Genomic DNA, 25950 nt, shown 5'->3' with positions numbered 1-25950 from the left:
ACTGATGTTATTTTTTCCCTTGAGTTTATTTTTCCTTCTTTGCCCCTTTTTAAAACTTGTTACTTTTTTCTATATTTGTGAATTGTTTTGGGATTTACTAGCGATTTGTGCAAATCTGGGCAAAAAGTCAAATGAGAATATGAGAAGTAGGCCAGAACAATTGATATCTTTTTTTTAATGATTGGCTTTCCTAGAGAAATTTCTTTTGCTGTCTACCCTCTCTTCCCTCTTGAGGTTTGGTGTTAAATCAAATTTCTAATAAGTGGGGAAAAGATTAAGATGGCATTGTTCTACAACTGTAATTATATTTATCTGTTTTATGTAAATAGAGGTGTTTTTAATAAAGATGCTTCTGGTCACTTCAATATATGGATCTTTATAGAGAGAGTAGATACAATTTTGTTAAGTAATCTGTCCAAATTTCAGCAATGGTTTTTGATGTTACCCTTTTGTATTCTTCCTAGTTCTCTATTCCCAATTCCTCAGTATGAAAATAGTTTACATAGCTCCTGCATTTATCAAAATTCCTCCCAGCACTTGAAGGAGGTGTTATTATCTCCACTTTACAGATAATGAAGATAAGGTTTAAGGAGAATGTGACTTGACCAGGATCACCTGTCTAGTGAGATACAGAGAAGAGAAATGACAAGATAAGTACATTATTAGACTAGTGAAGCATAAATAATTTGTCTAAAATAAAGAAAGAAAAAGAAAGAATGAAGGTAATGAGTATCAGAAAATAATTTTTTTTAAAAGTCCAAAATCTAACAGACGAGCTGGTTTAAAGTTGAAAAATGAGTCTTATAGCAAGACAGAGTGACTAAAGTCAAGACACATTGGAATGTGAGACAGGTCACAGACTAATAAGATATATTGGAAATGCCTAGAGTCAAAGACAGACTAGTAGAAACCAGGTATCAGGTACCTGAATATTTGCTCCATATTTCCTTTTGCTGCATCTCACGACTTTTACAATGTAAAGTACAGATTATTTATTCAATCAAAAAAGCAATTAATTTATATTTTCATATTTTAAATTAATAAAGTAATATATGATTACTGTAGGAAAAATATAAAAAAATAAAATATTATAAAGTAAATAGAGTGTCTCATTATCCCATTTCTACCTATAGATATGTATATATGGTTTTAGAGATAGAGCTATATTTGTAGCTTATAGACATAAGCATAAATAAATTCATAGTTTCAAACAAGAAAACTTAACTTTAATTTAAGCAGTAAAAGTTAATTTGCTATTTAAAAAAATACTAGAAAGACTTTTTTATATATGTATGTTCAGGCATACATTTATTCTCATATGTATATTTGTATGAAAAATAAGTCCTAGTCACTCTACTTTTAGCACATTTAGCAACTACTTTCCCCTACAACTATTAGAGGTTCATTGCCAGCGTCTGTGATTGATAAATATGCTGAGGTGTATGTGTATTTAGTTGTATATGTACAGATCTACATTAGGTAAAATTATAAGATGACATAATATAAAAATGGGCAGAAGAATTAAACAGAAATTACACAAAAGAAGATATACAAAGAGCAAAAATTATGTGAAAAAAGATGAACAACGTTAGTCATCAGGCAAATCCATATTAGAACCCCAGTGAAGTTACACTATGCATCCATTACAAGAGCTAAAAACATGGACATCCACTTATTGCTGCACCATTTGTTGAGAAGACTTTCATTTCTTCATTGAATTTCACTGGTACATTTGTTGAAAAGCAGTTCATCATATATGAGTGAGACTATTTCTCAATTCCCAGTTCTGTTACACTGAAAATCACTACTTTCACCAAATGCCTCAGTTGCTGTGATTTTTGCAGTAAATCTTAAAATCATGTAGTTTGTCCTCTAATGGTATTCTGTTTCAAAATTGCTTTGGCCATTCTTAGTTGTTTGGGATTTCATATAAATTTTATAAATATCTTTTCAATTTCTTAAATGAAAGCCTACTTTGCTGAGATTTTGTATGGAGATGCATCAGTTCTAATCCATAGAGATTAGAAATAATAGATAACTCATGGTACAGTCATATGGTAAAATAGTATACTGAAATGAAAATGAACAAGCTACTGACAGAACATGGATGGATTCTACAAACATGTTGTTGAGTAAAAGAAGCTAACTTCAATACAAATTATTCCATTTAAAGTAAGTCCCAAATAGGCCAACCTCATTTATGGTACTAGAAATCAGGACAATAGTCCATCTGGGGAGGAATGGAGTTAGCAACTTGGAGGAGATTTAGAGAGGATCTTCTTAAATAAAAATAATATTTTATTCTTTGATTGGGTTTTGTTTATACATCTGTGTTTACCTTATGAACAACCCTGTAATGTGATCTTTTGGGTGTATAGTTGGGCTCTGATCTGGCTGTCATACCACTTGAAAATGCTAGTTGATAAAATCTTTTAACAGAAATTCCTAAAGATCAACCAGCCTTTACAAAACAATTGCATGTCAATGATGCTGAAATTTCAGAATCCATGACAAAGAGAATGAGAAATTCTGTTGGTCAGGAAGAATCCTAGTTGATTCTGGAATTATATTTTACAATTTTTGTATGTATCATTTATCTTTCAAGCCAGCTCTAGTGAGTTTCCTCAACCTGTGCTGAGGCATTCAAGTTCTTCTAAACTATCTTCAATAAAGCTTTTTAAATCTCTTAAGTTCCATCTGTTGCTTTACAAAACTTTATCTTTAGAAATTTAACGGATTATTTATTATCATAGAGTGTCATAGTTGGACGGAGAACCTAAACATTATACAACTCCATCAATACATTTCTGGTTGAATCCTTCCACATTTCTGTGAAGCAATTATTTAGCCTTCACTTGAACATTTCTAGGACACTTCCTACCTCTCAGAGGAGCACATTATATTTTAGATATCTCTAACTATATACTGTCCCCTTATTATTCCTGTAATCATCTTGCAACATATAAAACATCTTTTATGATTTTTCCAAATACTTGAAAGACATACGGATTTTATTAAAATCTTTTCTAATAGTTTAGAGTTTTTTTCATAATCCTGGCTTTCCATTGTTGATCAGACTTCACTTTGTCAATATATTGTTTTAGGTTTTATACACAGAGCCTTAAATATATAATACACCTGGGTTTATCAGACAGATTTTCAGAGCTAAAATATCAGCTGATTGTAAAGTGTTCCCCTTTTTAGGTATCAGTATAAGAGGCTCTTGTTAAAATGCACCTGTTTCTAGAAGACCTGTGAATAGTGAGAATGTCAGTGAGAAATACATATACTACACTTTAAATTAAAAGAGTTGTATCTAAATCTCGGCTTTCCTACATATTATCTAAGTATTATCTTTAACAAATTCTTACCCTCTACAAGCTTTAGTTTGTTGATCTAGTAAAGAGAGGTAAAAGTAGTATTTGTGTTAGGATTTTTTTTTTTAAGGTAACATATGTGAAAGCCCCTGAAAGAGCACCTGACATATAGTTATAGGTCAATAAATGTTACCTTACTCCAAATGACAAAAAATTATTAAATTAACATTTTTGTCACAGTGACCTTTCAACACCCTCTAAAATTTATGCCAAATGGCAGCTGCTACCTTCTGGTCATAAATAGGACTGGTCACAAATAGGACTGGTCATAAATAGAGGGTATGTTATTCATGCCCTGCCTGACTTCACACCTGCTATCACTTGGCATATATGTAGGCTTGAGAAATGGGAATTTTCTCTTTTGGGTATAATTTACACTGACACCAACTTTCTCACTAAGTTCTGGATTTGAAGGGTATATCTCCTCACCAGAACTATGATGCTGGAAAATGCTGACTAACGGAACACTTAAGTATTCAGTTACTATTAAATTCTAATGAACATAAAATCCACATTAACATCTAATTAAGCCATTATGATTAGTGCTGCACAATGTGTACTTTATCATCCTGGATACCTTAACATATTTTGTCTTCGAGGCAACTGAGCTCATTCAATACTGCTATTAGCTGAACAGATCATAAGAACTTTATGACGCAGAGTGACCAATATCATTAACCCCTTTAAAAAATTTTCCCAAAACTGAATACTCTACCACTGGGGGATTACTCTAGAAAAAGACCACTTTTGAAAAAAAATGTTCTTTACATAGGCACAAAAAATTTCTTTTGTGGACTTATGCCTAGATTAATATGTTATAAAGAATTCACCTCAAAGGAATAATCCCTAGACATTCTAAATTACTGAACAAGCTGTTTGTTCAAATAAGAGTGAATATCTGTGTTTAGAATAAAGTCTTAATTTTCATCTCAATCATTGGTGTGATATTGATATTGACATAGTTAAACCAATATTTTATTATCAAGATACAATGGATCCATTGCACAACTCATGGAAACTTATGGGCAGATAAATTTTCACTTTAATTGAATGCAAAATTTGGACCTCTGCTTCAGTCCCAACACTGTGCTTATGGACAACACTGTGCTTATGGTATGGAATTTTTGATTTGTGACTTAGACCCTGAACTTAAATGTCATTATCTATAAAATGAAATGGGCATAATTATGCACAGATGCTGCACAGACCAGAGACTGAGATAAGTCAAAAAGTCAAATATACATATTTATATATATTATAAATTTATATATAATATTTGTATATTTTTAAATATATACAGTATATATAATACTCATTAAATCACAGCTTTAGTTGTTGTTTGCTTTTAGTATTAGTATTGATAATAGATTAAATGTACTTTGAAGTTGTTATTAAGTTCTTTTGCTAATTTTTAAAAGACATTTTATTTATTTATTTATTTTTAGTAGATCTTTATTGGAGTATAATTGCTTCACAGTGCTGTGTTAGTTTCTGTTGCACTACAAAGTGAATCAGCCATATGCATACACATGTCCCCATATCCCCTCCCTCTTGAGCCTCCTTCCCATCCTCCCTATCCCAACTGTCTAGGTCATAGCAAAGCACCGAGCCAATCTCTCTGTGCTCTGTTCCTGCTTCCCACCAGCCAAGCCAACTATTTTATATTTGGTAGTGTATATATGTCAATGCTAATCTCATTTTGCCCCAGCTTTGCCCTCCCACCCCAGGTCCTCAAGTCCATTCTCTATTTCTAACTCTTTATTCCTGCCCTGAAACTAGGTTCATCAGTACACTACAAATAACTCAATTTTGTTTCTTTTTATGGGTGAGTAATATTCCATTGTATATATGTACCACATCTTCTTTATCCATTACTCTGTTGATGGACATTTACGTTGGTTCCATGTCCTGGCTATTGTAAATAGTGCTGCAATGAACATTGTGGTACATGAATCTTTTTGAATTATGGTTTTCTCAGGGTATATGCCCAGTAGTGGGGTTGCTGGGTCATATCATAGTTCTATTTTTAGTTTTTTAAGGAACCTCCATTCTGTTTTCCATAGTGGTTGTATCAATTTACATTCCTACCAACAGTGCAGGAGGGTTCCCTTTCCACCACACGCTTTCCAGAATTTATTGTTGCTTGATAATGGCCATTCTGAATGACGTGAGGTGATACCTCATTGTAGTTTTGATTTGCTTTTCTCTAATAATTAGTGATGTTGAGTATCTTTTCATGTGCCTCTTGGCCATCTGTATGTCTTCCTTGGTGAAATGTCTATTTAGGTCTTCTGCCCATTTTTTAACTGAATTGTTTGTATTTTTGATATTGAGCTCCATCAGCTGTTTGTATATTTTGGAGATTAATCCTGTTTGTTGTTTCATTTGCAAATATTCTCTCCCATGCTGAGGGTTGTCTTTTTGTCATGTTTATGGTTTCCTTTACTGTGCAAAAGCTTTTAAGTTTAATTAAGTCCCATTTGTTTATTTTTGTTTTTATTTCTGTTACTCTAGGAGGTGGGTTAAAAAAGATCTTGCTGGGATTTATGCCAGAGTGTTCTGCCTATGTTTTCCTTTAAGAGTTTTATAATGTCCCATCTTACATTTAAGTCTTTAATCCATTTGGAGTTTATTTTTGTGTGTGGTATGAGGTAGTGTTCTAATTTCATTCTTTTACATGTAGCTGTCCAGTTTTCCCAGCACCATTTATTGAAGAGGCTCTCTTTTCTCCATTGTATGTTCTTGCCTCCTTTGTCATAAATTAGGTTCCCATATGTGCGTGGGTTTATCTCTCGGCATTCTTTCCTGTACCATTGATCTATATTTCTGTTTTGGGGTCAGTACAATACTGTCTTGATTACTGTAGCTTTGTGGTATATTTTGAAGTTGGGGAGCCTGATTCCTCCAACTCCCTTTTTCTTTCTAAAGATTGCTTTGTTTATCCGAGGTCTTTTGTGTTTCCATACGAATTGTAAAAGATTTTGTTCTAATATTGTGAAGAATGCCATTGGTAGTTTGATAGGGATTGCACTAAATCTGTAGATTGCTTTGGGTAATATAGTCATTTTCACAATATTGTATCTTCCAATCCAAGAACATGGTAGATATTTCCATCTGTTTATGTCATCTTTAATTTCTTTCATTAGTGTTTTATATTTTTCTGAGTACAAGTCTTTCACCTCCTTAGGCAGGTTTTTTGAGAAGATAAACAAAATTTATAAACCCTTAGCCATCCTTATCAATAAAAAAGGGAGAGGACACAAATCAGTAAAATTAGAAGTGAAAAAGGAGAAATCATAACTGACACTGCAGAAATACAAAGAAGTATAAGAGACTACTACAAAAAACTATATGCCAATAAAATGGAAAACCAGGAAGAAATGGACAAATTCTTGAAAAGGTACAATTTTCCAAGACTGGACCAGGAAGAATTAGAAAATATAAACAGACATAGCACAAGTAATGAAATTGAAACAGTAATTAAAAATCTTCCAACAAACAAAAGTCCAGGACCAGATGGCTTCACAGGCAAATTCTATCAAACATTTAGAAAATAGCTAACACCCATCCTTCTCAAATGCTTACAAAAATTTGCAGAGGGGGAAACTCCCAAATTCATTCTACGAAGCCACTATCACCCTGATACCAATAGCAGAAAGATATCACTAAAAAAGATAATTATAGACCAATATCACTGATGAATATAGATGCAAAAATCCTGAACACAATACTAGCAAACAATCCAACAGCACATTAAAAGGATCATACACATTGATCAAGTGGGATTTATCCCAGAGATGCAAGGATTCTTCAACATATGCAAATCAATCATTGTGATATGCCACATTAACATATTAAGGAATAAAATCCATATGACCATCTCAATAGATACAGAAAAAGCTTTTGACAAAATTCAACCCCATTTATGACAAAAACTCTCCAGAAAATGGGCATATAGGGAAACTACCTCAACATAGTAAAGGCCATATATGACAAACCCACAGCAAGCATTATACTCAACCATGAAAATATGAAATCATTTCCACTAAATCAGGAACAAGACAAGAATGTCAAGTCTCACCACCCTTCTTCAACTTAGTTTTGGAAGTCCTAGCCACAGCAATCAGGGAAGAAAAAGAAATAAAAGGAATCCAAATTAGAAAAGATGAAGTAAAACTGTCACTGTTTGCTGGTGACATGATACTATATACAGAAAATCCTAAAGATGCCACCAGAAAACTTCTATAACTAATGAATGGATTTGGTAAGGTTGTAGAATACAAAATTAATGCACAGAAATATCTGGCATTCCTATACACCACCAACAAAAAATCAGAAAGAGAAATTAAGGAAACACTCCCGTTTACCATTGCAACAAAAAGAATAAAATACCTAGGAATAAACCTGCCTAAGTCTGCGAAAGACTTGTTATTAAGTTTTAATTGTGAGTTTCCCTTTCTACTAGTTTCTTTCACATCTGTTTCTTTTATCATCTGAGATTTTATAATTGATTCACCTGAGTTAGCAGATACATTTTTTTTCCCCCCAGGGAAGAAGACAGGATGGAACTAAAGACAGTAATTGTTAGTCACCCGCACCTGAATACTAATTAATATATTAGGTTATTTTCTCCTAGAGTTTTCTGATTGCTGAGTAATGAGATACTGGTATTAAGACAGAGCATCATTTTAAGACTCAGGCCCATCTTGGGTGGAATATTGCAAGGAGTAACATGAAAATGCCTAAAAAGCCACAGAAAATAGAAAAGAGGAAGGTGAAAGGGTATTTGCAGTGGTTAATCACTAGAACCCTTTTTATTCAAAGTAGTTTAATTATCTTGAAAACCTATTCTTGCTTTCCTCACATCTGAAGACCTCTGCCTATCGTCCCTTGTACCAGAAGGCCTCACCTGCCCTCATCCTGGGCACAGCCTCCTGCGGTCAGTCAGGGGAAGTTGTATTAGATCTAGGCTCTATTTATTTGGAACTTGACAACTAGACCTCAGAAAACTCAACAGGTTTCTACATTTTTCCAACTTTTGATGTTGCCCCAGGACTTGGGTACTGGACCTAAATAAGTGAAATTCTTCCACATTTGGAAGTATACTTTATTTTAATCTTGTACCTATGTAGTGTAATGGAATATTAAAATGTTATTACTATTTTTAAATTTTCGTATTTTTAATTGCCTTGTATCAACTTCATGTTTACACCTGAACTTATATGCTCTTCAAATGTGGCCTGGAAAGTAACTTAAAATAAAGTATGTTATAAATTTTATAACTTTAAGTTCACTATTCCATGTTATGTTTCCTATTTATATCCACTCTATGTACAGTTATTTTTATTATTCTCATTTGATATTTTAAGAAACTGAAACTCAGAAAGATAAAAGTCTCTTGTTTCTTCAAGTAATATTTTTGTGGTAGCACTAAATTTTTTTAAAAAATTATTTAATAAATATTTATTTAGTCCCCATTCTTTGCCTATCCATTATTCTAGTGAATAAGACAGGAACAAAAAATTAAAAAAAACTTGCTCTGATGTGGCTCATGAACTAGTGAGGGAAGACACATTTATATATAGAATATTAAAAATTGTAATGCTATAAAATAAATTAAAAATGGTATAATATGATAAATAAGATCTCAGGAAGCTATGTTTGATGAGATAAGGAAAACAATCTATAATATTTAGGTAAGTTGTTCCATGAAAAGAGAGAGATGAAGAATATTTGGATAAACTGGTGGTGGCCAGGCATGGTTGTGCTGTCAGAAATTGGGCGTCTTAGTAGATCTGTTTTGGTCCCTGTGCAGGATGAGTTGGGCATCAGAAGTTAGGCACATATGCTCAGCACAAAGGCCAAGGGATTAGTTTATGATTATGAAACATTAAAATAAGGGAACTGCATAAGAGAGTAGAGGCTAAGAGTTCTTCTCATCACAAGGAGAATGTTTTATTTTTTATTTTATCTGTATGAGAAGATGGATGTAAACTAAACCTATTGTGGTAATCACTACACAATATATTGAATAAGTAAATGAAACCATCATGTTGTGCACCTTAAACTTATGTGCTGTATGTCAATCATTTCAGGAAAAAAAAAAAAAAGACTGGGGGAAAAGGAAGGGAACTGAAGGGTTACAGAGTTCTCATGGTAGAAGCATATTCTTAAGGACAAAGCTGAGGGCCAGGAGAAAACTGCACTTTTAAGGTAAACCCCTTTTGTGTCTCATTTGCTGGCATTATAATGGACAGAGTGGACATTCACCAAATATTTGTTTACTAAAGTAAAGAAGTCAGTGCAGTGCTAACAATTTGAAAAAGTATACCATTTTATGAGTCTCAGGAAATAGCGGATATGACATGGTAAAAATAATTGTACATAAGGGGGTTAAGAGGTAGAAACATGTCATGTAAAAGAGAAATGAAAATTACAAGGTTACAAGGACTTCTTCTAATCACACTGACTACCATGCCAAAGACTGAAAGGCTACTTTGAGAAACCAACAAATAATGGAACCCAGGCTGAATGTTCTATTTCATGCTTGAGTCCAGATCATCTCAGAAATTTATCAAGTCTTAGCAATCAGTAGAAGGTGTTAATGACTTTCCCTAAAAAAGTTTCATATTAAGGGTTGGACAGAGACTCTTGGGTATTAGAGCAAGTTACTAATATAAGGAAAAACATTCAGTATAGTGGAGGTAACTCACATAGATTGATACTCATACATGTCAGAAATGAAAAATTTTAAATTATTGTGCCATAGACAAAAAAGATAGACCAGTTGGACCTAAATAATCAAAGAAAATTAATATTTAAAACACAAGAAAAGCCAAACAAGCCAAAGAAGAAAGGTGTGTTTCTATGGTATGTTTCTATATTGCCTTTAACCATGTAAATCAAGAGATAGAAAACAATAAGATATGATTTCTGAAACTCTAAGCTTTTAACTTGTTAAATAAAGATAAGAGTTTTATAGGCACATGAAGAAACACTACTTTTATTGGTGAAAAAGTTACATACAGTATGATGAGTCATAAAACTCATTGCCTATCCATGTAACCACCACCTCAACTAAGATATAAAATATTGCAGTCACTCTGGCTAATTCTCCTGTGTAAATTTACATCAATACCCTCCCACTCCAAAGTAACCAAGATTCTGATTTGTAGCGCTAGAGTTTAATTTTGCTTCTTCTTAATTCCATCTGAATGGAATTATACAATATATATGCTTCATATCTGGCTTCTTTCCCTCAACATATGTTGAGATTCATTGGTTATGCATGTCTTACTTGAAAAATCTATCTGCTGCCATATAGAAGTCCATGTTTGATTATATCATTCTTGTTTATCCATTTTCGGCTTGGTGGATAATTTTTCATTGTGGAGCTGGACATTTACTGTGTGAAGCCTTAAGAATAAAGCTGCAAAGAATACTTCTGTCCTTTTATAGACATATGTTTTCACTTTTCTTGGCTAAACATCTTGGAGTGCAATTTCTTTGTCATAGGGTAGGTGTGTGTTTAACTAAATATGAACTGTAAACTGTTCTTGCAAAGTTATTTTAAAACATTACATTCCTGAAGAAAACAGTAGCAAAGATCAATGAAACTAAAATCTGGTTCTTTCAGAAGATAAGCAAAATTTGTAAACCTTTAGCCAGACTCATCAAGAAAAAAGAGAGAGGATTCAAATCAATAAAATTAGAAATGAAAAAGAAGTTACAACAGACACTACAGAAATACAAAGGATAGGATCATAATAGATTACTACAAGCAACTATATGACAAGAAAATGGAGAACCTAGAAGAAATGGGCAAATTCTTAGATAGGAAAACTCTCCCAAGACTGAACCAGGAAGATGTAGAAAATATGAACAGATCAATCACAAGCACTGAAATTAAAACTGTGATCAAAAAACATCCAACAGGGCTTCCCTGGTGGTGCAGTGGTTGAGAGTCTGCCTGCCGGTGCTGGGGACACGGGCTCATGCCCTGTCCAGGAATATCCCACATGCTGCGGAGTGGCTGGGCCTATGAGCCATGGTGGCTGAGCCTGCACGTCTGGAGCCTGTGCTCCACAACAGGAGAGGCCACAACAGTGAGAGGCCCATGTACCACAAAAAAAACCAAACCAAAACAAAACAAAACAAAAAAACACCCAACAAACAAAAGTCCAGGATGAGATGGCTTCACAGGTGAATTCTATTAAATATTTAGCGAAGGGTTAACACCTACCCTTCTGAATCTCTCCTAAAAAATTGCAGAGGAAGGAACACTCCCAAGCTCATTCTATGAGGACAATATCACCTTGATATCAAAAGCAGACAAAGATATCACAAAAAAGAAAATTACAGGCCAATATCACTGATGAACATAGATACAAAAATTCTCAACAAAATACCAGCAAAGTGAATCCAACAACACATTAAAAGGATCATACATCCTGATTAAGTGAGATTTATTCCATGGATTTAAGGATATTTCAATATATGTAAGTCAATCAATGTGATACACCACATTAACAAACTGAAGGATAAAAACCATATGATCATCTCAATAGATGCAGCAAAAGCTTTTGACAAAGTTCAATACCAATTTATGATAAAAGCTCTCCAGAAAGTGGGTTTAGAGGGGACCTACCTCAACATAATAAAGAGCATATACAAAAAACCTAGAGCTAACATCATACTCAATGGTGAAAAGCTGAAAGCATTTCTTCTAAGATCAGGAACAAGACAAGGACATCCACTTTTGCCACTTTTATTCAACATAGTTTTGGAAGCCCTAGCCATGGCTATCAAAGAAGAAAAATAAATAAAAGGAATTCAAATTGTAAAAGAGGAAGTAAAATTGTCACTATTTGCAGATGACATGTTACTATAAGTAGAAAATCCTAAAATGCTACCAGAAAACTACTAGAGCTCATCAATGAATTTGGTAAAGTTGTAGGATACAAAATTAATACACAGAAATCTCTAGCATTCTTATACACTAACAATGAAAGATCAGAAAGAAAGATTAAGGAAACAATACTATTTATCATTGAATCAAAAAGAGTAAAATACCTAGGAATAAACCTACCTAAGGAAGCAAAAACCTATACTCAGAAAATTATAAGATACTGATGAAGGATAACGAAGATGGCACAAACAGATGGAGAAATATACCATATTCTTGGATTGGAAGAATCAGTATTGTGAAAATGACTATACTACCCAAAACAATCTACAGAATCAATGCAATCCCTATCAAATTACCAATGGTATTTTTCACAGAATTAGAACAAAAAATCTTAAAATTTTTATGCAGACACCAAGACCCCAAATAGCCAAAACAACCTTGAGAAAGAAAAACAGAGCTGGAGGAATCTGGCTTCTTGTCTTCAGACTATACTACAAAACTACAGTCATCAAAACAGTATGTTACACACAGAAACAGAAATATAGATCAATGGAACAGGATAAAAAGTCCAGAAATAAACCTTTGCACTTTTGGTCAACTAATCTATAACAAAGAAGGCAAGAATATACAATGAAGAAAAGACAGTCTCTTCAATAAGTGGTGCTAGGAAAACTGGACAGCTACATGTAAAATAATGAAATTAGAACACACCCTAACACCATACACAAAAATAAATTGAAAACGGATTTAAAACCTAAAGTTAAGTCCAGATACTATAAAACTTTTAAAGGAAAACATAGGGAGAACACTCTGGCATAAATCACAGTACAATCTTTTTTGATCCACCTCCTTAAAGTAATGAAAATTTTAAAAATAATAAACAAGTGGGACCTAATTAAGCTTAAAACTTCTGTACCACAAGGGAAACCATAAATAAAACAAAAAGAAAACCTTCAAAATGGGAGAAAATATTTGCAAACAAAGTGACCGAAAAGGTATTAATCTCCAAAATAATCAAAAGGTTCAGGTAGCTCAACATAAAAAAAAAAAAAGAAAAAAGAAAAAAAGAAATAGAAAATGGATGGAAGATCTAAATAGACCTTTCTCCAAAGAAGACATACAGATGGCCAAGAAACACATAAAAAGGTGCTCAGCATCACTAATTATTAAAGAAATGCAAATCAAAACTACAATGAGGTATCACCTCACACAGGTCAGAGTGGCCATCATCAAAAAACTTACAAACAATAAATGCTGGAAAGGGTGTGGAAAAAGGGTGCTGGAAAGGGTTTATTTTTATTTTTTTTAAATCCAGGGTTTCTAATGATGCTGAATCCAAGGTAGAAATAAAGGAGGACTCCATGGCAAGACAAGATTTTTCTTTTTGACCAGCAAAGGAAAATGAGGACAAAACAATTAAGTGGAGACTTTGATTTCCAGTTCACTCTGGGGAGGTGACTTGTGGAGATGTCCCCACATAAGGTCTTCCTGCAAGGAGACTCCCCATTTTATGAAAGACCTGTGACCAGGAAGAGTTGGTGGGAATTCAGTGTGCAAATACACATGCCTTTGAAGGAAGGCAAGGTCAAGGCTTCCTAGTGAATCTTTACCCTGTGGACTGGTCCATTTGGAAAGCCTGTGTACCTAAGGGTTTGCTGAAAGGAGGGCAGAGACAGAGACAACTCGCTGCTGGGCACCAGACACCTGCACACAGCTGTGATTGGACGTGTGCACACAATCTGTGTTTTGTGGATTCTATAGAATAAGCCAATGGTGGGCTGGCATCTACGGTGTAAATATACACACCACCTTTTCTTTTTCCCCTCACAAAAGATAAGTGAACATGACCTCCTCCCACTGCTTCAGTGAATAAGGACTGAGGTCAGCAGGGAAAGCAATGGTTTGGTTCTTTCTGGATCAAAATGTCTCCAAATAAAAGCTGGCTTCTAAACAATTCAGAGTGGTGCAGCCAGAGGGCGGTGCGGGGAGGTGCTGGACTGGCTACAGAGGAGACTTAGGAAGGAGGGAACACTTTTGGTGGGGGTGCGAACTGGTACAGCCACTATGGAGAGCAGTAGGGAAGTTCCTTAAAAAACTGAAAATAGAGCTACCATATGATCTAGCAATCCCAATCCTGGGCATATATCTGGGGAAAACCATAATTCAAAAAGATACATTCACCACAATGTACATTACAACACTATTTACAATAGCCAGGACATGGAAGTAACCTAAATGTCCATCAACAGAGGAATGGATAAAGAAGATGCGGTACATATACACAATGAATATTACTTAGTCATAAAAAAGAACAAAGTAATGTCATTTGCAGCCACATGGATGGACTTAGAGATTCTCATACTGAGTGAAGTAAGTCAGACAGAGAAAGAGAAATATCATATAATACAGTTTATATGTAGAATCTTAAAAAAAAAAGGCTACAAATGAACTTAACTACAAAACAGAAATAGAGTTACAGATGTAGAAAATAAACTTATGGTTACTGGGGTGTAAGGAGGATGGAGAGATAAATTGGAAGATTGGTATTGACACATACACAGCACTATATGTAAAATAAATAACTAATAAGGACTTTTTGTATAGCACAGGGAACTCTACTCAATACCCTGTAATAGCCTATATAGGAAAATAATCTAAAAAAGAGTGGGTATATATATTTGCTGTACACCTGAAAATAACAAAACATTGTAAATCAATTATGCCCCGATAAAATTTAATTTTTTTTCTTTTCAATAGGAATAGATCCACATTATGCTCATCAGCATTCAGCATCATCAGTGTTTGCAAATTTTAAACTTTCTAGTATGAGTGTATGGTCCTCTCATTGTTTTTTTTGACTTACATTTCTCTGGTGACTGGTGATGTTGAACAATTTTTCATATGCTTATTGGCCTTTTGCATATCTTCATTGCAAAAGGAATGAAGTGCATGTTCAAGTCTTTTGTCCTTTTTTATTGTATTATTTGTCATCTTATTATTTTGTTGGAAGAGTTATTTATATATTTTAGATAAAAATATGTGTATTGTGATTATTTTCTAATTAGTTGGTGATGATATTTCACTTACTTAATGAGGTCTTTAGATGTACATAAGTTTTTATTCTAATAAAGTGTTTTTGCATCCTGTCTAATAAAATTTTGGTTAACCAGAGGTCATATTTCTTCTAAAACATTATTCTTTTATATTATTTTAATCATCTGTGTACATACACTTGTCTGTATATTATACAGACCAGTTTATTACATAGTATTATATATTATTATATAGTATTATTTTATATTATATATTATAATAATTATTTTATATTATAAAGCCTAATTTACATGGTAAAATTTTTATTTATCTGCCTTTTGGATATTAAATTTAAAAAAATATAATATTTTACCTACATATTTACCATTTCTAATGCTCTTCACTTCTTCTTATAGATGTGAATCTTCACTGAATGTCATTTCCCTTGACTAAAGAATTTCCTTTAGTTTTTCTTGTATTGCTGGTCTATTGGCAACAATTCCATTTTTTTTTCTGTTTTAATCTGAAAAGGTCTTTTAAGCTCTTGAATTACCATATTTTTAATAGAATTTCTATTTCTCAGTTTAGATTTCCCATCTTCATTTATTTGTGTTATGTTTCCTTTCACTTTGTAAACATTATTTATGATATGTGGTTTGGAGTCTTTGCTTCCAATATTCAACATTATTGGAGTTCTTTCTACTGATTATTAATTGGCCTCATAATGAGTCACCCTTATGTCTTTATATACATGTCTAATACATTTTTGTTGAAAATTGGACAATGTAGCTAATACATTACAGGCATACCTCAGAAATTTTGTGGGTTCAGTTCCAGATCACCACAGTAAAGCAAATATCACAGTAAAGTGAGTCATATGAATTTTTTGGTTTCCCAGTACATATAAATGTTATGTTTAAATTATAATGTAATTTATTAAGTGTGCAATAGCATTACATCTAAAAGATCAATGTATGTACATTAATTTAAAAATACTTTATTGCTAAAAAGTGCAACTATCATCTGAGGCTTCAGTGAGTCATAGTCTTTTTGCTGCCAGAGGGTCTTGCCTCAGTGTTGATGCTGCCAACTGATCAAGGTAGTGGTTGCTGAAGGATGGGGTGGCTGTGGCAACTTCTTATAATAAGACATCAATGCAATTTGTCACATTCATTGACTTTTTCTTTCACAAACGATCTCTCTGTAGCATTTAATGCAGTTTGATAGAATTTTAACCACAGCAGAATTCATTCAAAATTGGAGTCAAATCTCTCAAACCCTGATGATACTTTTTATTTTACTTTAGTTTATTTTGCGGTATGCGAGCCTCTCACTGTTGTGGCCTCTCCCGTTGTGGAGCACAGGTTCCGGACACGCAGGCTCAGTGGCCATGGCTCACGGGCCCAGATGCTCGGCAGCATGTGGGATCTTCCCAAACCAGGGCACAAGCCCGTGTCCCCTGCATCGGCAGGTGGACTGTCAAGCACTGCGCCACCAGGGAAGACCCAACCCTGATGATACTTTATCAACTAAGTTTATGTAACATTCTAAATCCTTTGTTGTCATTTCAACAATGTTCACAGAATATTCACCAAGAATAGATTCCATCTCAAGGAACCACTTTCTTTACTCCTTCATAAGAAGTCACACCTCATTAACTAAAAGTTTTTTGTAAGATTACAGCAGTTCAGTTTTGTCTTCAGGCTCCACTTCCAATTATATTTCTCTTGCTATTTCCACCATATGTGCAGTTATTCTTCCATTGAAGTCTTGAACCCCTCAAAGTCATCTACAAGGGTTGGAGTCAACTTCTTCCAAACTCCTGCTAAAGTTGATATTTTACCTCTTTCCATAAATAACCAATGTTCTTAATAGCATCTAGAATATTGAACTCTTTCCAGAAATCTTTCAATTTATTTTCCACAGATCCATCAGAGGAATTACAATCTATGACAGCTATACCCTTATTAAATGTATTTCTTAAAGCATAAGACTTGAAAGTTGACATTACTTCTTGGTCCATGGGCTGCAGAATGTATGTTGTGTTAGTAGGCATGAAAACAACATTATTCTTGTTGTACATCCTCATCAAAACTCTTGAGTGACCAGGCACATTGTCAGTGAGCACTAACATTTTGAAAGGAATCTTTTTTTTCCTTTTTCTTTCTTTCTATTTTTTTTCTGAGTAGTAAGTCTTAACAATAGGCTTAAACTATTCAGTAAACCATGTTGCAAACAGATGTGCCATCATTCAGGCTTTGTTGTTCCATTTATAGGGCACAGGCAGAGGAGATTTAGTATAATTCTTGAGGGTCCTAGGATTTTTAGAACAATAAATGAGCATTGGCTTCAACTTCAAGTTAACAGCTGCATTAACCCCTAACGAGAGTCAGCCTGTCTTTTGAGGCTTTGAAACCAGGTATTGACCCCTCCTCTCTAGCTATGAATGTCTTTGATGGCATCATCTTCCAATAGAAGGATGTTTATTTTACATTGAAAATATTTTGTTTAATGTAGCCACCTTCATTAATGATCTTAGCTAGATCTTCTGAATAACTTGCTACAGCTTCTACATCAGTACTTGTTGCTACACATTGCACTTTGATGTTGTAGAGATGGCTTCTTTCCTTAAACCTCATGAACCAACTTCTGCTAGCTTTAAACTTTTCTTCTGCAGCTTCCTCACTCCTGTGAGCCTTCATAGAATTAAAGAGATTTAGGGCCTTGCTCTGCATTAGGCTTTGGCATAAGTGAATGTTGAGGTTGGTTTGATCTTCTATCCGGACCGCTAAATCTTTCTCCATATGAGCAATAACGCTTTCACTTTCTTATCTATGTGTTCACAGAACTGCACTTTAAATTTCCTTCAAATTTTTTTTTCCTTTCCCAACTCAGCTACTGTACCAAGAGGCCTAGCTTTCAGTCTATGTCAGCTTTTGATATGCCTTCCTCACTAAGCTTAATCCTTTCTAGACATTGATTTAATGTAAGAGATGTGTGAGTCTTCCTTTCAAACACACACAATGTTTATGAATCAGGTTCACTGTCTATATGGACAAGTTTGTGGTGCCCCAAAACAATTATAGTAGTAACATTAAAGATCACTGATCACAGATCACCAAAGGAACTATGAAATATTGTGAGAATTATCAAAATGTGACACAGAGTTATGAAGTGAGAAAATGTTGGAAAAATGGCTCCAATAGACTTGCTTGACACAGTGTTGCCACAAACCTTCAATTTGTAAAAACACAATATCTGTGAAGCACAATAAACTGAAGCACAGTAAAATGAGGTAGGCCTGTGTAGTGGTTCTTCATTCTGTTGTATTCTGTAGATTTTTGGTTTTGTAATAGCAGAGAGTCAACATACCTTGTTCAAACTGAAAGCTATCTTTCCCTTGATATGCAGCTGCTAATAATTTTGTTCTGTTCTTGTGCTTTTTAATCTTGGCTCCCTGTGGATCTTCTCTGTGCCAAGGATTTGAGCAGAGATGGATACATGCTTTCTGTTGTTTCCTTGCTTCTGGGTGTTCCTCCTAATTTTCCAGTTGCTTTGCCACTTATGGGCTTTGTACTCTCATGTCAATCTTTCTGCAGCCTGTACTGAGCATGGTTATTTTGTTAGGTGTTTACAGTCTCCAAACTGCTATCTCAATGAGGTTGTAATTAATATTTAATTTTCTTTCACCCAGTGCCAATGTATGTTTAAATACTGTGTTTTACTCCATTGATTTAAGATTGATTATTCCATTTTGCTAAGTTTTACCCTTTTGAAAGTGCTAATATTAGGCAAAGATTTCACATCCATATCCATGTAAAGTACTAGCTCAAGATGTCTCAATTCACACAAAGGCTTGAATTTTGTTATTGTTGCTTTTAAATAAGTTTTAATTCTTAGCCTATGCCTATATTGTATATTTACAAAAAGAAACAAATTTTTTTTCTGAAAATCTCAAATACCTTATAGAAATCTACTTTATGCTCCACTTTCTATCACTCCTCATTAGCAAGAAGTAACTTATAGTATATTTAAGCTTATTTTATGTCGTGTTTTTTGAGCCTGCATCTAGTATAGTAGGCTCACTCTAATTTGTAATTGTCCTATAACCTGTGAAACTGGTGGATTCACTTGCTAATTAATGAGTTACTCTTAGCTAATCATGCTATCTTGAAACCTCATGCAATCTGGTATTTTATTGATCATGTGAAGAGCAAGAATAAGTCCTGCTGATAGAAAAATTATTTTTCATTAGCCTATCCATGTTATGAAGATGTTTTATCTCTCTTTCACAAGAGCCATAAGGAGCAGCCTTGTAATCAGTATAAAATTTCTTCATTTCTAATCTACAACTTAAACATGATGGCTTATTGAATGTGAATACAAACTTAATGAGGTAATTATTGCTAAAATTTATGGGATTCTTACAAACATGTGGAAAAGTTATAGAGATAAATTTTATATCCTCATATAAAGTAAGCATCATCAGCGTATCCCTTGATAAATATTAATGAAATCAAAATACTGCCACAAATTTTATGACATGTAAGGTATATTAGTAAATTACATTTTGAAAAGGAAAAAAAAGTGTAGAAGTGACACACTGGTCATATGTATTTGCATAATTCTCATTAGAACACCAGCTACCTTGAGTTAAAATGCCCTCCCCCACCAAGAAAAATTATTTCCACCAGAAACTATGAGGGTTACTTTAGGGTGAACCCTAAATCAAATATGACTGATGTAAGACACACACACAGAGGAGAAGACCATTTGAGATGGAGGCAGAGATTGAAGTAATGCATCTACAAGCCCAGGAATGCCAAGGATTGTCAACAACTACCAGAAGACTGAAGAGGTTGGGAAGAATATTTAACTAGAGCCATGGGAGGAAGCATTACCTTGTCAATAACTTTATTTCAGACTTCTATATTATATAACTGTGGACAGTATAAATTTCTGTTGTTATAAGCCACTTAGGTTGCTATAACTGGTTACAGCAGCCCTCAGAAACTAATACATCTGCATTAAACATATTTTGGTCCTGATTTAAGATGGCAGAAGAGTAGGTGGATGTGGAGTTCATCTCTCTTCATGGATGCATCAGGAATATATCTATAGGTGCAATAATTCTCACAGAACACTGGCTGAAAACTAGCAGAAGACTTGGACACTGGAAAGGACTATAAAGATCCCTGCATAACTGGGTAGGATGGAATAAAAGAAGGGAGTTGGAGGAGGAGAGGAAGTGAGATGGGACCTGCACCCTGGGGCAGGGGGCTGAAGCAGAGGAGATATTCCTGAATTTGGGGAAGCCCTCTCTCTGACTGGGAAATTGATTGGGATAGAGGGGAAGCATTTGAGGCTGTTGGAAGAGGGTGAAGTGGCTGATCGGTGACAGATGGGACAGAGTGATAAATACACAGGCAGTCTGTACCATGGCCCTATGTGTCCTGGACTGGGGACGTGTGTTCACATGTGTGCAAGGGGGCTGAGAGTTGGTGCATGGGGATTAGAGAACAGGCCTAGAGTGAGAAATACTGTTGGCTGTGGTGAGATGGACTGAGGGGACAGGAGGGAGGAAATCCACAGCAGGGATGCCCACAGAGGAAGACTAGACTGCCATGGAAGCAGGGCAGTATTGCTGAGTCACACACAGGGGAAGGAGCCACTACTGTAACCTCTCTCTCCCCACATGCCAGTGCCTGCCGACAACAGTAAAAGAAGCCTGCTCAGGGCTGGATTTGCCCATCAGCTGCCAAGCAATAATAATAACAACAAAAAAAACCCTCAAGATTGGCCCTTACATGCCTGCTGCCAGGTACCAGAAAAAGCTGGGCCAGGGCTGGCCTTCACGTGCCTTATCCCAGATGCCAGAAAAGGCCCTCACTAGGGCTATTTGCACCCATGGACACTGTCTTCCCTACACATTTGGTGCCACTGGGGCGCCCATGATCCAAGTAGTCATACCACCTCTACACCTGGTCCTCACAGGGGTAGACACAAGAGCTCCAAAGCAGCCTCAGGACCAGACTCCTGTGGGTGGGCCACCTGTAGAGGTGGGAGTAAATCCAAAGCTGAACCCCAGGGATGGGGTGACTAAGGAAGAAGATCAAAAATCTTTCCATCAGCTGTACAAGCTGCAAATTAAATCCCCACAATCAGCAAGGTAGACCCTGCATCTATGGAATATCTGAATAGACTGAGTGTTCCCACAAATGAAAACGGTCTAGCTCTGGCAGTTGTGGACTTTGGGGGGAAGCACAGGTAGGAAATGAGCCTGATCAGAGCCTGAGTGGTCTCCACAGGGTCCAAAGAAGGTCCGGAGACCAGCCCAGAGGCAGAAGAAAGCCTCTTGGGGATGCGGAGGTGGGCTGTGTCTCATGGAATGTGCAAGGACACTTACAGTGGAGACCCCAGGGAAACATAATTATTACTATTAATTTTATTATGTTTTGGTTCATTCTCTTGTAGGTTCTGGTGTTGGTTTCTTTTTTTTTTTTTCTTCCTTTTTCTTTGTTTGTTTTTATTTTAAGTCTCTTGGGATCTCCATGTTCCATAACGTATTTTTTATTTTTTTAAATACATTCTATTTTTACTTTGCTTTTCTGTGGTTCTGTGTTCTTTTCCCTTATTTTTTACTTCTTTTTTTCCTTAATATATTTTCATTTCTTCTTTTTTTTTTTTTTGTATTTCCATTTCTACTTTGCTTTTCGGTTGTCCTGTGTTTTACCCTATTTTCTTTTATTATCATTTTTTATTGGTTTGTTCTGTTTCCTTGCTTTATTCTTCAGTTGGCCCACTGCTTTGGTTTTGTTTTTAGGTTATGTATTTCTGTTAGCTTTAATCCTAATTGTTTGATTTAGTTTTTGAGTCCTTCTATTTGTCTGGTTGTTCTCTTGCTTTTTATTTTATTTGGCTCTGCTTTTGTTTCTTTTACGTGTGTTTCCTTGTCTCTGTTTTTGTTTCATTTATTTTGTTTTTACCATCTTTCTGGGGTTTTGTTTACCTTTTTTAAAAATATATTTTCTATTTTTATCTTTCTGTTTCTATGTTGTGTTTCTGTTGTTATGTCTTCTTTCCCCTTTCTCTTATTCTTTTCTTTTTTTAATCATTTTTGTCAGCTTGTTGTTTCTTTGCTTCATTCTTCAGTTGGCATTCTGTTTTGTTTTTGTTTTTTGGTTTTGTGTTTTGGTCAGCTTTCTTCTTAACTGTTTGATTTCATTCTTGGGTTCTTTTGTTTGTCTGGTTGTTCCCTTGATTTTTGATTTATTTGGTTCTGTTTTTTTCTTTTGGGTGCGTGCATGTTTCCTTGTTCCTGTTTCCATTTGTTTGATTTTAGTTTTCACAATTTGTCTGGGCTTTTGTCTGTCATTTTTTTTGTTTTTTTTTAAATCACCTTTATTCCTGGGAGGAGCAACTAGTGGGGCCTTGGTCCCTCGACCAGAAGTCAGACCCAAGGGCCTGTTGTGGGAGCACAGAGTCCAGGATGCTGAAGCACTAGAGATTTCCCAGCCCCAGGGAAGATTAACTGCCAAGAGCTCTCACAGAGACCTCTATCTGAATCCAAGGCCCAGCTCCACCCAACTGCCAGCAGCTCACAGCACTGGATGCCTCACACCAAACAACAAACAAGACAGGAACACAAACCCACCCATCAGCACACAGACTACCTAAAGTCATATTGAGCTCACAGACACCCCAAAACACACCACCTGACATGGGCCTGCTCATCAGAGGGAAAAGACTCAGTAGCATCCACCAGAACGTTGGCACCAGTCCCTGCCATCAGGAAGCCTACACAAGATACTAGACCAACCACACCACCAGGGGCATAGAATACAAGCAAGAGGAACTACAACCCTGCAGCCTAGGGAAAGGAGAACATAAATACTGTTAATTAGACAAAATGAGAAGACAGAGAATTATCTTACATGCAAATGAGCAAGATAAAAAACCCAAAGATCAAATAAATGAAGAAGAAATAGACAAACTACCTGAGAAATGATTCAGAGTAATGACAGTAAAGATGATCCAAACTCTTGGAAATAGAATAAATACAAGAAACATTTAACAAGGACCAAGAAGAACTAAAGAGCAAATGAACAGTAATGAAAAACACCATAAATGAAATTAAAAATACTCTAGAAGGAATCAATAGCAGAATAAAAGTGGCAGAAGAATGGGTAAGCGAGCTGCAAGATAGAATGCTGGAAATAACTGCTGCAGAGCAGAATAAAGAATGAAAAGAGTGCGGGACAGTCTCAAAGACCTATAGGAAAACATTAAGCACACCAACATTCGAATTATAGACGTCCCAGAAGAAGAAGAAAAAAAGAAAGGGTCTGAGAAAATATTTGAAGAGATTATAGTTGAAAATTTCCCCAATATGGGAAAAGAAATAGTCAATAAAGTCCAGAATGGGCAGAGAGTCCCAAACACAATAAACCCAGAAGAAACATGCTGAGAAATATATTAATCAAACTAACAAAAATTAAACACAAAGAAAAAAATATTAAAAACACCAAGGGAAAAACAACAAATAATATACAAGGGAATCCCCAGAAGGTTAACAGCTTATCATTCACAGAAATTCTACAAGTCAGAAGGGAGTGGCAAGATATATTAAAAGTGAGGAAAGGGAAAAACCTACAACCAAGATTAGTCTACCCATCTAGGATCTCAATCAGATTTGACAGAGAAATCAAAAGCTTTACAGACAAGGAAAAGTTAAGAGAATTCAGCAACACCAAACCAGCTTTACAACAAATGCTAAAGAAACTTCTCTAGGCAGATAACACAAGAGTAGGAAAAGACTTACAAAGAAAAACCAAAATAATTAGGAAAAAGGAAATAAGAACATACATATCAATAGCTACCTTAAATGTAAATGGATTAAATACCTCAACCAAAAGACACAGACTGGCTGAACGGACCCAAAACCAGACCCATATATATGGTGTCTAGAAGAGACCCACTTCAGACCTAGGGACACATAGACTGAAAGTGAGGGGATGGAAAAAGATATTCCATTCAAATGGAAATCAAAAGAAAGCTGGAGTAGCAATACTCACATTAGATGAAATAGATTTTAAAATAAAGACTATTATTAGAGACAAGGAAGGACACTATATAATGATAAAGGGATCAATCCAAGAAGATCTAACAATTGTAAATATCTATGCACCCAACATAGGAGTACCTCAATACATAAGGCAAATGCTAAAAGCCATAAAGGGGGAAATCAACTGTAACACAATAATAGTAGGTGCATTTAACACTCCACTTACACCAATGGAAGATCATCCAAACTGAAAATAAATAAGGAAACACAAGCTTTAAATGACAAATTAAACCAGATTAGTTAATTGATATTTATAGGACATTCCATCCAAAAACAACAGAATACACTTTCTTCTCAAGTGTACACAGAACATTCTCCAGGATATGTCACATCTTGGGTCACAAACCAAGCCTCGGTAAAGTAAAGGAAATTGAAATTGTATCAAGCATCTTTACTGACCACAGTGCTATGAGACTAGATATCAATTACAGGGGAAAAAATGCAAACACACGGAGGCTAAAAGATACACTACTGAATAACCAAGAGATCATTGAAGAAATCAAATAGGAAGTTAAAAAAAAATACCTAGAAACAAATGACAATGGAAACATGATGACCCAAAACCTATGGGATGAAGCGAAAGCAGTTCTAAGAGGGAAGTTTTAGCAATACAATCCTACCTCAAGAAACAAGAAAAATTTCAAATAAACAACCTAACCTTACAGCTAAAGCAATTAGAGAAAGAAAAACAAACAAAACTCCCCAAAGATAGCAGAAGGAAAGAAATCATAAAGATCAGATCCAAAATAAATGAAAAAGAATTGAAGGAACCAGTAGGAAAAATCAATAAAACTAAAAGCTAGTTCTTTGAGAAGATAAACAAATTGATAAGCCATTAAACATACTCATCAGGAAAAAAAGGGAGAAGACTCAAATCAACAGAATTAAAAATGAAAGAGGAGAAGTAACATCTGACACCGCAAAAATACAGAGGATCATGAGAGACTACTACAAGCAACTATATGCCAATAAAATGGACAATGTGGAAGAAATGGCTGAATTCTTAGAAATGTACAACCTCCAAGACTGAACCAGGAAGAAATAGAAAACATGAACAGACAAATTACAAGCACTGAAATTGAAACTGTGATTAAAAATCTTCCAAAAAACAGAAGCCCAGGACCAGATGGCTTCACATGAATTCTATCACACATTGAGAGAAGAGCTAACACCTATCCTTCTCAAACTCTTCCAAAATATAGCAGAGGAAGGAAAACTTGCGGACTAATTCTGCCATCATCGAAAGGAAACCATCATCCTGACACCAAAACCAGACAAAGATGTCACCAAAAAAGAAAACTACAGGCCAATATCACTGATGAACATAGATGCAAAAATCCACAACAAAATACTAACAAACAGAATCTGACAGCACATTAAAAGTGTCATACACCATGATCAAGTGGGGTTTATTCTGGGAATGCAAGGATTCTTCAATATATGCAAATCAAACAATGTGATACAGCATAGTAACAAACTGAAGGATAAAAACCATATGATAATTTCAA

Source organism: Pseudorca crassidens, chromosome 19 (assembly GCF_039906515.1).
Source record: "Pseudorca crassidens isolate mPseCra1 chromosome 19, mPseCra1.hap1, whole genome shotgun sequence".
In the NCBI taxonomy this organism is placed as follows: Eukaryota; Metazoa; Chordata; class Mammalia; order Artiodactyla; family Delphinidae; genus Pseudorca; species Pseudorca crassidens.
The sequence above is the reverse complement of the archived record's forward strand: the minus strand, read 5'-3'. Positions refer to the sequence as shown.